This window comes from Apteryx mantelli, chromosome 3 (genome assembly GCF_036417845.1).
Source record: "Apteryx mantelli isolate bAptMan1 chromosome 3, bAptMan1.hap1, whole genome shotgun sequence".
Classification (NCBI taxonomy): Eukaryota; Metazoa; Chordata; class Aves; order Apterygiformes; family Apterygidae; genus Apteryx; species Apteryx mantelli.
The window spans coordinates 58,197,398-58,211,335 of record NC_089980.1 but is presented as its reverse complement, the minus strand read 5'-3'; positions in this window follow the sequence as shown (position 1 = coordinate 58,211,335).

Genomic DNA, 13,938 nt, shown 5'->3' with positions numbered 1-13,938 from the left:
TTGTAGTTAAAACTGAAACGTGACAATGTGACATCGGAGAATGCCTAACCATTAAAAGATAACATTTGGGATCCTTTATGATTTTAAATTGGTGGGATTTTGGAGCTGACTTAAGATTTTTAGTATGAGGAGAGAAAAAGCATTGCAGTATTACCAATGTTACCAAAAAGAAGCAACAAGTTAGACAGAAAACACTTGCTAAATAGCATATGCCTGTTTAAGAAACAGGGTCCAAAACTGAGCAGGATTTCACTCAGAGTTTAAGCTGGAGCCACCTAGTATGCTGTGCAACACCAAACTGGAGCCACTATAAATAGCTTTCCTGAACCTCTTACTAGTGCATTACTTTAATAAAATACCTGCAATCATCTGAGCAGTGAATAGTTAGGAAATAATATATTTAAAAAATTGTCAGTGTCCTGTAGCAAGGGAACAATTAATACTTATTACAGAGTATTGTGACCTATTCTATCCTGTTAGATAAACCTTTTCTTTTAGACCACATGAAGTTATATGCTTGACTGATAGTCAGCTCTTAAAAGACACAGCCGTTAAGATATATTAGCACTGTATTGTCTACAATATGATGCCATGCCAGAGGAAAACATAATTTAAACTGTATTTATTTTCACCTCCCATCAATACTAGCTTGCCAAAAGTCTCTCTGGGATGGAAGTTTATACTCATCAAAATATTATTCATTTCGTGGGAAGGATAAATGAGATTTTTTTAAAAGATAAGACTTTTATGTTTAGAGGATACAGTGACAGCAGTAGGATAATGTAGTAGAGCTAATTCATTGGGTAACAAAATAACCACAACTGTAGAAACTACAGCATGAAGTTAACTTGCTCCTTCTTCTCCAGTTCTTAAAAATCACCCTTAGGAGCTTGGAGTCTTTTGAAGACAACCCAGCCCCCTCCTTAAACAAGTATTCTGATTGAATCTCTGTAGCTGGTGTATGTCCTGCTTCTTAATATTTTTATGCTTAGCACTGAAGGTATATACCAGAGCCATTAATCAGACGTTCCTGCTCCAAAGGCTTTGGGGTGTTAGACAGACAAACACAATGTGCAGGGTGAAAGTCCCATATAATATATGGAAACACTCATATGGCAAAACTACTAATTTTCTCTAGTTCAGGTGAAAGTTGACATCCACATGAATATAAAGCTACTATACCTCCAAAGTGGCTCCAGCTAAATCAGTGGGACCAACTTAAGAGTCATATGCTATGCAGTCTGGATAAGAGTGCAACTTTGAACATAATCTATTTCACATGCAAAATATTTTGAATTGGCAACATAAAATACGTTGCTAGAGACTTTCCAGTCTATCCTGGAGAATCTTACTTGCATTCATGTTTTTCAAGTACTTAATACTGCCTTTCAATGTTTTATCGAAACCCAGAGAACAACAACAACAAAAAAATAGAGCTGACAGTCAGCAGCCAAATGCACAACTGATTAAACACAAGCAGTCCAACCACCTTCAACAGACTCACAGTTGCTTTCTCAAGTAGAGATCTTGAGAGAGCACAGTCAGATGAATTAAAGACAAGTTGCAGCACATCTTTAATGTAAACTCCCAGGTTATTCTGGGACCCCTGCAATGCACAGGCAAAACCAAAGCATCAGGATTTCAGATTCCTTGCTGAAAGCAACTAGAAAACTCTGAAAGTTATGATGTAGCTTCCTGTTGCAGTCAGCAAGGGACATACAGAGTCTCCGTTTCTGGGAAGTCTGCAGCTCTGTAGAAAGCTGATTTTAATCTACTGCGCTGAAGCTGTAGAATATGAACTGTTCTCCTTTGCCAGACACAGCCAAAAATATAAGTCCCTTAGACTGGAAAATGAAAATAGGCTTACTGGGTTTTTTTGCTATCTATTGTTAGATGAGAAGTACAGAAAAAAACATTAGACCTTATCATCATTTCTGGGTGGTGTATGAGCCCTGCCATTCCCTCTCTTCTCAGTTCAAGTGAAAACTTGGTATCCAAAAAGAGGAAAAAATAATATTTGTTTTAAAAGTGGTAAAATCTTCTTCTCCTTCCAGCAAGAGACCACAAAAGAGCTTCAGGAGGTGTAATTGACAGAAAATACTGAACAGCAGTTTTTTGAGAAATGCTAGAGACTTGAATCCCAAAGTCATTGCATGTTCTGCATAGGCTTGATATCACTTCATATTCTCCCATTTCAAGCAATACACACTAGAAATAATAGGCTACATAACAGAGGTTAAGGCAAAACTCGTTACGCTAGTTACTGGTCTTGCAAATTTTCTGTATTTATCTGTGTATCCATCCTGGCTTGTCCTTTCCATGTTGTGTTGACCACAACAGGGTCCTCGTTTGGCTGAGAGGGGTTAAGCCAAACAATCAGGGGATAATGAAAAGGGGGAATCTAGCCACAGACACCTACTCTGGCTAGCCTCTGAAAAACCACACAGAAAATAACAGCAGCCATGAAAACACATAAGGGAGAGTGAAGGACCCCGTCTGGAACTTGGAAAAAAAAAAAATTAATGGATTGTGCATGGGGAAGGAAGTTGCTTTGGTGAATCAGAGCACAGCATTCATATTATGTTTAAAGTTGCTTATCTGGAGAGTGTGCTAGCCCCAAGAAGAATGTAGTAATTCTCAACCTTGAGATAAACTTTTGTTCTTCTAGTTTTGAAGGTGCTTTTTAAAATTGACATTTTTGATGCAGAAAACCTGTCACTAGCCTTGGACTGTGCAGTTTCCTCATAATAATAATAGTAAGAACTGCAGGCAGTGGGCAGACAGTTCACAGAGGTACTATGCAGGCTCCTTCATATTCTTTTGTTGATAGCAACATCCCTATATGCTGCATGGGCAGAAGTTAGCACTGCTTTTCCATTTGAGCCTCAAGGCAGCACTGCTTCTTAGTGTAAAATGTGCAGTGTTAGAAAACAAATTCTTCCACCCTGTATTTCTTTAGTAGATCCCTTTGTGGTGGTGATAAATTTGAAACAATAAGATTATTTGATAAAACTTTCTCAGTCACTGCTGAATGGACTTCCCTGCTTGTAGAATTAATAAAAAGCCCAAGACACTTCATTAACATGCTTGGTATTGAGCTGGACTGGCAGCAGTGCAGTTTAGTCCTGCCAAAGGGCATGTGCTGAGGAAAGTCAAAAAGCTTTTAAATCATATTCTTAAAGGTTGAGTCAGGAGAAGATGACCTTGCAAAAGCTGTAGTCCTGAACTCTCCAGAAGATTTTTTTTTTTTTTTTTTACATTCATGTTAGAACTGCTTACTGCACAGAACTATATAAGTAAAACAGCCCAGTTTCTCCTTGCATTATTCAAAGCAGACCTGGATTTTGCTGTGCATGCCAATTGGGAAGCTAAACGCAAAAGTCTTAGTTTGGAAGGAGCCACGTGCATTAGCATCCTCTCACATTTTTTAGTACCTGAAGTACAGCAGCGTCACATGATGATCGAAAGGTAAACAGCTAAACTTCCATTTACTGTATCTGATATAGATCCACCACATCAGTTTTACCAATGCCTCACTCTTTATTTAAAGATTTACAGCTCAGAAAAAAAAAAAAAGGAAAAAGTGGATGAAAAGCACTAGCAGTTGTACATAATCTTTTCCACCAAAAGGTCACAAGAATCAGGATGAATGTCATCATTGCTGCTGAAAATCATGCATCTATGGCATACATAACTGCACAAAGTTAGATTATCAAGTAAATTGCACTGCAATTATCATACAGAATGAACAGTCTATAAAACAGCCCTCAAAACCTGGTTTTGGAAACACTGTTTAGATTATTTACTCACACGTCAGGCAAACATTGCAGATAATGAAAATATTATTTACAACTGTTTTTCCAGGTAGAAATAGTCTTTTGTATCTAGACAAAAGCAGCTGTGTTTCTCAAAAGAACTGAGAAGTGCAAGTCATTACAATTTAAGGCAAAGTTTTCCACCAACTTGAAATAATCTGATCTTATTTCACACTGGTGAAACTCCACTGGCTTAATGGTTTTAATGTATAGCCTCAGAATTCACAGGCAGACACTCAATTTGAAGAGTGGCCTGACTTTTCTGATCAGTCACTTTATCGTATTTCCAAAGAAACATGATCACAAGGAAAGTTTTTCTATTTGCCATTGGTATTTTAACTTCTACTTGTAATTTTGGTTAAGCTAATATCAAAAAATTCATTAAATCAGTAGGTCCTTGTGTTCCTTTGTGGGTAATCTTTCTGCTAAAACACATTTTTATATTATTTTTTGTAGACTGCCTTAATTTTTTTGAGCTAGTTAGAAAGGTTTGTCTTTATATACAAACTTTTCCTTTGTTGACCCATGCAAGATTCCCATTCAAGGATTGATAAGGGAATCTGAGAGATTCCCTGAAGCCTTATTAAGCCCTATCAGCAATGTGAAAAACAAGAGACAGGAAGGCAAATGAAAAACTGTACATGAAGGTGAGGAGGAGATCTCATCATGCTTAGATATCTTCATTAGGAGACGGGCACTCGCCTTGACTAACTTGAAATATACCTGTTGTCCTTGAAAAAACTTCCTATACTATAGGAATCTATTGCACTTTTGGAGATGACATTGCTTAAAGTGAAATTCAGGGGCTGACATGAGTTATGGCTGACCCTGAAAGTGTTGACAGCCATATGCTCTGTGAGATATCCTCAAATGCAGACTATTTATGGCAGACTTGCACCCCACCATTTCTACCGCCTTATATCACTAAGAGATTTTAACAGTGATCATTGCGCACTGCAGCAGAGGGGCAGAGTTTGGCTGGTGAGGAAGGCAGGCAGAGAGGCAGGCAGGGTTCCTCAACTCCATTTGTCAGCCCTCTGGGTAACGCTGAGCATCAGGAGACAAAATGGATATAATCATACAGTACGGTATTTGAAGCAGCCATTTTCAAAAAGTGAGAATATTAAGATGTCCCTTAAAACAAAATGATCCTCAGACCATATGAAATGGATCTGAAAGTCCACTTAAACTTAGGAGATACTTTCCACTTACCTTGGAGGTACATTGCTAGTTCACATTAACTGTAAAGTTTGCCAGACATCTGACCAAAAAAGAAAAACTTTGTTTTCTATGGAATATTTAGCTATAAAGATAAGCCAAAATTCTAGCTTTGATATTCTTTGGTTAGAATCTGTAGTAAATAGAAAAAGAAAGAGATTTCAAACTATTCTAATAGGATTTTTAGAATATATCTGTGCCAGAAACCTCAATTTTAGCTGTATCACATCTCTGAAGTAAGAAAAATCAGAGTAATTTATTTTTTATGTAATTTTTTTCTCCCACTACACAAAATACAGACAGATAAGTTATGATTTCACACATGAAAAAGTTGAAAAATGGCAAATTTTGTGCTTTACTCCACAATTTGTGAGGTATTCTAATCCCTTTCTACCACACACAGGATCTTTTTAATACCTTCAATGTATTTATTGTAAACAGTGATAGAGAATTAAAATATGCCCTATAAAACAAAGTCATTATTACTGCCTGAACATAGAGCTGCTCCTAGTGTTTTGTCATCCTCCAATATTCACATACATACATATACCAATAGAGCTTTAGCTCTCAGCCACTACTAAATTTAATGTCTTGTAGCCTTAAATATGGTGCTCCTTTACTAAAACAAAATAAGTCCTCATCATGACAAGTTTTAGTCTGACTTGTGGCACCAATCATGGACCAAAATTGCATTTATTCCTTTTGATGCCATAAATATAAAAAGGTCTTTTATGAGGCTTCTCCTCCCACGTGCTATATTGTTAATTGCTGTGATCTCATTTTTGAGACAAAAGCCCCACTCACACCGTGCACTGGCTGAGATGGTCATGTTGTTCCACAAACCCCAAGTTCGTTTCATGCTGCATTAGTCTGTAAAACACTACCCCCGTACCTTTTAATGGCTGAGCAAGACCTCCCTTCCCTCCGCCCTCCAGTAGTTGTGGAGGAGACCGTGGCCTGTGGAGGTTCTCTGATTTATCAGGTGCAAAACAGTGTTACACACAGGCAGAGTTATTGTAATATACAGAAACTATTTCTATTTTAAGCCAAATCTTACAGTCAAATTAAACAAACAAACAAAAAACAAACAGAAATATTCAGATCAGAACATGGAGTTGGAGGAGATATATATATATATATATGTATATATATAAGCACACACACACACTAAACATGCAAGTTTTCAACAGCAGTTATTCTGACATTGTCATAGTCCTTGGACTAGCAGACTAATTTTAGGCTCTGATATATCTCCCACCAGAAACTAAGTATTCATCTTCTATGAACAGTAATTTTTGTAGCATGTGGTTATTTCATTTTAGTATTGAGGTATTTTGTAACAGTAGGGCAGACAAGTAACAAAATAACTTTACAATGTAACTGATGAAAAGTTTCCATTGCCTAAAATAGGTGTTTTAAATTAAGATGATGATCAGTATTTGTGATTATTTAGCTATTTGTCATTTAGTAAATCTGAGGATTGACTTTACTAGACTTTTCTACAGTTAGTGAATAGACCTTACAAAAAGCAAATAACTGAAACCAGAACATCTGCAGTAGGAAAAAATATGCAAAAATCTGAGCTGCCTCTCAGTTCTTCCAAAGTGCTCTTATACTCCAAAGAGAATATCTTCATATCATTTAGGAAACCTACATTTATCATGCCACCACACCATGAGATCATATACAAACCAACCTTTTAAAAAACACTTCGAGGTAGCCAAAGATGAAAACTATTTTTCAGGCTTGTGCCATCAGCAGCAGTAACAAAGGTTCATCATTTAGGAGATACTTACCACTTTGAGGAAAAAGTGAATTTTTTTCACTTTCTCGGCTGTTTTATTCCTACAGGGGCAATGAGACTGCACAGGAATAACATTTCTTTTACTTTCTGAGGTTAGCATATCAGAATATAAACAGACAGGGCGTTGCAAGAAGATGCCATCTCTACACAACCTCACTATACTGTAGTTGTTAGTTTGGGGAAAAAAAAGACTAACATGAATGCCTTAAAGCTATTCATTATGAGAAAAAGATGTTACACTGATCTTCCTGTTTGCTTGGGATAGGAGAAGAAGTAAGGGCTTTAAATCTCAGCAAGAAACTTACAGTGTAGGCCCTGAGCAAAACTTTTTGTTGGTAAGTATGGTTAAATATAGGAGTGGATTGCTTAGGAAGTGTGCTAAACCTCCATCGCTGGTATTTAAAAAGTTAGGCACATTTCTGTCAAGGGCCAGAATCTGACCCATCCAGCTCTGCTCTCTGTGATGGGGGCCCCAGTCCCCATTTGCTTACTGGCAGTAGCAGTTCTATGTGCCAGGCCACAAGCTTGGCAGAAAACCACAGGCACGGTATTAGATGTCCAGAGAAACATCACTGCACTTGCTCCTATTATTTCTTTTAATGTTTTGTGCTGTATTAGTCAATAGCAACCTCGTTGTTTGCAGCCTCCTTAGTTTTTCCGTTTTATTACATTTCAGTTATCAAACAAGATTGAAAAGAAATAAATCCTGTAGCATGAGTAATGACTTGTTTTCCCTTTTTTGAATGCTTGTTCTATGGTTAAGAATGAAGCTTTTTTTCCTCCTCCAGAATTAAGAATCATTTCATCTGAGAAAATTAAGTTACTCCTGATTCTCCTCTCCTACCCATGGATGCTTATCAACTGCATCTCATTTTATCCCACTCAGAGCTCCAGAGAATATTATGTGTCACTTTCCAAAAATGCAGCTTGTAGCACTAACTTTTGAAGGGCTTCTTTAGTCACGTATTTAAAGATACAAATGAAACATGAAGGGGGGAGTGCCTCTTGCCTGCTCCCATGGCTCTGATTTGCCACATCAAGAGGCAGTCATCAAAATGGCCGACAGAGTCAGCCTCATTGCAAAGAAACAGTATCTGAATGAAGGGTAGTCATCATTTCCAAAATGTACCAAAAAAACCACAGAACCCTTCTCCCATTATCCAGAAGTGGAAAAGAAAGCTTTGTGAGAAACCACCTAAACATCCTGAAGAGCACCATCTAAGTGCTGTGGAATCTAAATTGCTGAATATCAGACAAGAAAGGCTGTAGTTCTCTGCCAGTGGTAACAGCTACCAGCATGCCATTTTCTTAGAAAGTTCAGCCTGTCCTCTATTACCTGGCTTTGGAATTGGCAGGGTAACTGCAGGGTGCACATTTGTCACCTTGAGGTCCTGCTGACTGCAGATGTGTCTAGTAGTTATTATATACAGTGCCACCTGTGTTGTGTACTGCATGACACCAGCCAAGAAGACAAGTGCATATACTGCAGAGAAGTCAACAAGAGACCAAACAGACTAATATACAGAAACTGCCTCTGATATAAAGATTGAGAGGAGAAGGGTAAGACCTCTCATGTGGCCCTGACCACATTTTTCAGTAGGGAAAAAAATACTAATGTGCAGCTATGGTATTCACCTGCACTACAAACAGCAACTATATTTTTAACCTGAGATTTTTAAGAATCCCGCCCCCCTGTCCCCCCCATACACTTCATTGCCATGCCTTTCCTAAATATCTTAATAAATTTAACTGGTGCTTACCTACATAGACATGATTGCTGCTAATATGCTAAGCAAAGTGCAGTAACAGCTGAAGGGTGGTTGAAGACATCCCTGAGGGTGAACTCTGCAATTCAGGGAGATGAAATTACCCAGTGCCAGCATCTACACATTCTTGTCCTGTGCTAGTGCATTCCCAATATGACATACGTGTCCACAAACACACTTACACTCCAGACAACAGCACTGATTAGCTCATTCTCCAAATTGCTCCATTAGCTGCAGACTCCACTGAAGACTGTTCATAAAGGGCTAGCACATTTTGCCATCTTCTGCAGGAACATGAGCAGGCCCTAAACAAGCATGAATCCAGCTGCAGAGGTGTATGAAGAGACTTATCTTCCCTCCCTTCTCCTCGCTGAGATCAAACTCAAGCATTAAATTTTTAATAGAAGGACAGTTTTGTAATCTCTCTCCTCTTTGATCGTTGAGGAGCTTTTAAAAACAACCCATAGGTTCATTTCCTTTTGAAGCTGTATGCAGCAGGGTTGCTAATGACTGATAAGCAGGAAGATGTAGAGCTCAGTGTTAGATTTCCGTTGTCACCATAACAACATCTACTAGGGATGCTGAGGCTACTGTCACTTGAAATAAGACTGACAGGTTCTGCAGAGTTGCAGGCAGGTGACATGGCTTTCATTTTGAGGCTGTTCTTTCTAATAGTAAGCCAAGAACTTTAAGAAGGACCTGTTCCTTTTGGACAAAATATCTGAGAATTTCCATGATTATTAGGTTATTGATACATATAATTATAAATTATTATTAGATGATTAGATTACTAGAAACTTTTGGCTCTACTTGTCTCATGAAAACAGATGAAGTCTTGCAAGCTTTGGTAATTCATAACTGAGATCCTAGTTATAGCTGTTTTGCAGCTCTAGTCTGAATTGTCAGGCTGTAAAGAAGCTTCAGTTTCCTATTTCTCCAGAAAGCAGCTGTTTAAACTGTTTAAATAATTTCTAGCAATTACAAATGTTATCCACATTTATTAATGAATTAACACAATTTAGCTTATCTGCAACAAGATAACACCTGTTACACTGTTGTGGGGCTCATTAAGAAGTCATAAATTCACCCCTCCTTCTGTATTTTCAGTGTAACTATTCTCCTTTCAGATTGGTTGCTTAGTCCTCAACTGACAGGCAATATATATGGGTAATTAAGGACCTGGTTACAACTGCAGAATAGAGTTGTTTGGGATATGTATTTTAAGGTGAGCTGAAGCAATTCTTACATTTCTATCCCATTTGAAGAAAAACAAAAATAAGAATTCCCTGAAGTGTGTGAAATTTGATGTTTCATCTCAGGAAATGTGAGAATTGGCAGCAACCTGAAAGTCACTGGTTTGTCTATCATATTTTCTATCCAAGAATCACTTCTATGTACATAACATTTCTCCATGATGTAGGTAGTTTCAACTCTGCCTTTTAGATGGTGACAATACAGCATTAAAAAGAAAAATGTGAGAGGTATTTAGTTAAAATCACTAAGGAACTTTATGAAATGAAAGTCCAATCTTGGACCTTAAGCCATGACACCCACAGAAGGATCGCAGAGCTCCAAGTAATAGGCATTTTCTCACTGGAGCTGAAAACTCTAATCCAGGCCACTTTGCTATAGGATCACTTTGTGTAACTTGGCAAAAATCAGATCTGTAAGTAACAGTCTCCTCAGGTAAGCTATTAAAATAAAAAAAAAAACAGTTTTTTATTGTTTGACATCTTGAAGTCACCTGGTTTGTTTGAGAAGCAATAGCTAGAATTTATCCATTTTGAACTGGGGGAACTCAAAAAGGAATATCTTCAATCTAAGTTTTACCTCACATAGTCTTGTTCAACTTGAAACTAATTTTAAAATGTCTAAGTGATCTCTCCATAGATTGCAAGAGTTTCTCTTCACTCATTCAAATATCTTAATGTAAGTATCTGCAAATATCTCCAGAAAGCAAGCAGGACCTTGCTATCTATGTCCCCCTTTGTAGCTGGAAGTAAGTGTGATCCGTGATATAATTCTGTTCTAACATCAAAAACACGTAGGTTAGAATAGTTTGATAGTCAAACAATAGCACAACAGTTTGCTGTGAGGAAGAACAGAGGAGAAATAGAGGAGCTTAATATAGCACTCACTTAGCATAGCATTGTGGCAGCATTATGCTGAGTTTCTATAAAGCGTTATTTCTGGTGACATGTGGCGCTGACAGCATAAGAGGATCCCACTGGAATGTGTTCTGGTCCCACATAGCAGCTTACTGGGCTGTCTCAATAGACATAAGTAAAAAGAAATCATGTCTGGAGAGGTTCAATTCACATAAGCCTACAGCCTCCAGGTGGTGCAAAAGCAAGGCTTTGTGCAGGTGGACCTAGCTCCATGCAGAAGGTTCTGCTCTTGCCATGCTTTGAGATACCTAAAGTACCAGCACTTTTAGCTCTTTCCCCTGGTGGCTCTACTTTTTTTCCTCTTTTCCTTTCTTCATGGCATATTCTTAATGTTTATACGAGCTTCAAGATAAGATAAATTGCTATGTTTTTGTACAAATATATTTCTTGTTGCCTGTATAATGAACCCAATTCATTTGTTTATAATGTTACAGTATCAGCTTGGTTAAACATATATCTACAAGTATCAGTGCTAGAATGAAAATGAACAATACCATGCTAACAGGAACCTCTTCACTCCCCATCAGGTATACATTTGTTAAAATAGTACCTACTTTAGTTTTTCCATTATTCATGCATTTATAGCTTTCCAGTGATTTGGAAGTTACAATGAATGTATTAATTTTGTCATGCACACACATACACAAGTCTGCATAAAAGCTCTGCAGTGACAAAAAGGTGTAATGATATCCTAGCTGGGATGTCAAGGGGCTGCCTATGGGTGCTAAAGCTCTATTTAGAGCTAAAAGAAACTGAGCCTTCATTTTAAAATAAATCAGAAACATGACAGAGACCAGTAGACCCATTTCAAAGATCTAGATCAAATAAGTTCATCAACTGTAAAAGCCAACAGTCCCTCCTTACGCCAAGACTAACTCTGAGCTTACTTGTTCTTTGTCAACAATTTCTTCCTGTAGCACTATGAAAACTTGTAGGAATCAGGAGTCTCAGAGCAAGAACATTGCAGTAGAATGACAGAACGTCAATAACTGTCGCAACGTCCTCATGGATCCCAGTCCACAGCCCTTGATCAGAATAATCTCCTGAACTGGCAAAATCCTTTGGTCCAATGGCCTACATACAGGTATGGGCAGTTACATTACTGCAGTAAGTACAACAGTTGCTCATTGCTAATCACAAGGACACCATCTGGTTTTGTTAGAGTTTGTTAGGTTACATCTTACCATACATGACTGAGAACCTTTGTGGGGGGGGAAGAAAGAAAAAGAAAGGGTGCTTGCTGTACTTTGGTTTGGTTAATATGAAAGTTAAATGCAATGCCATAGCAAAAGGGAAGAAGTAGTGCAGAAGAAAAGCAGTGCAACAAAAAGGAGAGACTATTTGCTGGGCGAGACAAGTGATTTACCTCACTTTATAGAGGGTAACATATGTACCAATCTTAACATCTATCTTATAACAAAGGGAAGGAGAGAGACAGAAAAGCAGAAATTCAGAGTACTCTTTATCCTTCCAAACATTAAAGTGGAGTTCATTGGCCTAGATCAAGACTCTTATGTGATTAATGGAAAATGAATTAACTCTGTACTTGTTTGTTACAAGCATTATCATCTGAGTGCAAAGGAAAAAAAAAGAGGGGGAAGAGAGAAAAAGAAGAAAGGTAAATTGTAATCATAAAACAAAGAATCAGAACAAAGATAATCAAGAGTAATCCTAGGAAAGAAATGAAGGCAAAGACACAGAAGAAGAATAAAACACCAGAATCCTCAGGCTGGCTGCAACTACCATACAGCTGTGGTGTTCATCTCGTACCTGCAGCACTGCTAGGAACAAACCAACCAGCACTACCTGATGGACATGGTGGTGTGAGTGATTAGATCTCCTATTTCTTGAGTGCTTATGGAAGAGGTGGTTTTATGTTAGTACTCTATACCCGAAACGATGAAAATCCCATGATACAACACTTCCACTCTGCCATGAATATGGTGCTCTTAAAGCAAGCAATGGATATGCCGTTAATCATTGACTGGCATTTGGGTACAGTGAGTTATACTTAGTCCTTATTCTCATGACACTGTAGTTTTCTCCAAGACTTTTTCAACATTTCACACTTACAGAGATAGGACACAGATGTCTTCCTGTCCATCCACTGGGGAGTGCCCTTGGAAGACAAATCTCTCTTCTGGATATCAAGGAGACTGTCATGAACTAGATGCAGAGATGCAGAGTTGCACAGCTAAGATTTTTGATTGAGAGAATGGACACTAGTTTATAAAGGCAGTTTATAAATTACTACAGTTCAATGTCTGGTTTTCTTGCATATATGAGACTTTAATCATCATCTTTATCCATTGCAGAAATTCAGTAAAGGCATCAGAACTGATCCTTGACCAGGCTGTACGGCCAAAGTCAATGTGAGAAATAGTTATTTTTGTGTAATCAGTGATCTTGCTCTCATTTATCTCAAGGCCTGCTATGGACAGATGTAGGAAAACACTGTAATATTCTTTTCCCTGGCGCCTGGAATCCTGCTTTAAGCATGTTAGTCAACATCTAGTCTTAAGTCTCCAATACTATGACACAATGTTTAAGGAACACGGCTGAATAAAATTGTATTAAAAATAATCTCTGGATGTCTTTAAATACATTGAAAGATGAATCCCCTGAACCTGTAATAAACAAGTCCCAAAGTATTTCATATGAAAGGGAACATATGAGAAGATCCTGCTTAGCTTTGCGTACTTAACAGTATGCTTCTGAGTTCATGTATGTGTTGCATCAGGTTTAGGACACTAAAATTGGCATAAGAAATAAAAGCAGCACAGTGTTTAGTAATAAAGAAATGAACTGGAAGTGAAAGTCTTGTTCATGATAGCTTTCTGAAGTTTGCGTACCCTCACTCAGAACATGAAGCACAGCTGTGAGAAGCTGTTTGCACAAGCCCTTCTAGTCCTTCAGCAACTTTTAAAAGACACAAGTCTGATCTCTCTCAGCTTTTAGTTCAGTTTTTCTGATTGATTGGCTCAGCGAAGCCAGAATCAAGCCTTAGGGACGACTCTTCAGTAGAGTACAGAGTAGGAAGACACGTTACTGGTGTGACCTGCCCCTCAATACACAGAGGTGTAAGGGCAGAGGTTCCTCCCAGCCCATGCAGTTGGTTCTGCATGTTGCACGGCAGGTAGTCTCTGTGGGCACATGTGTACTCTGTA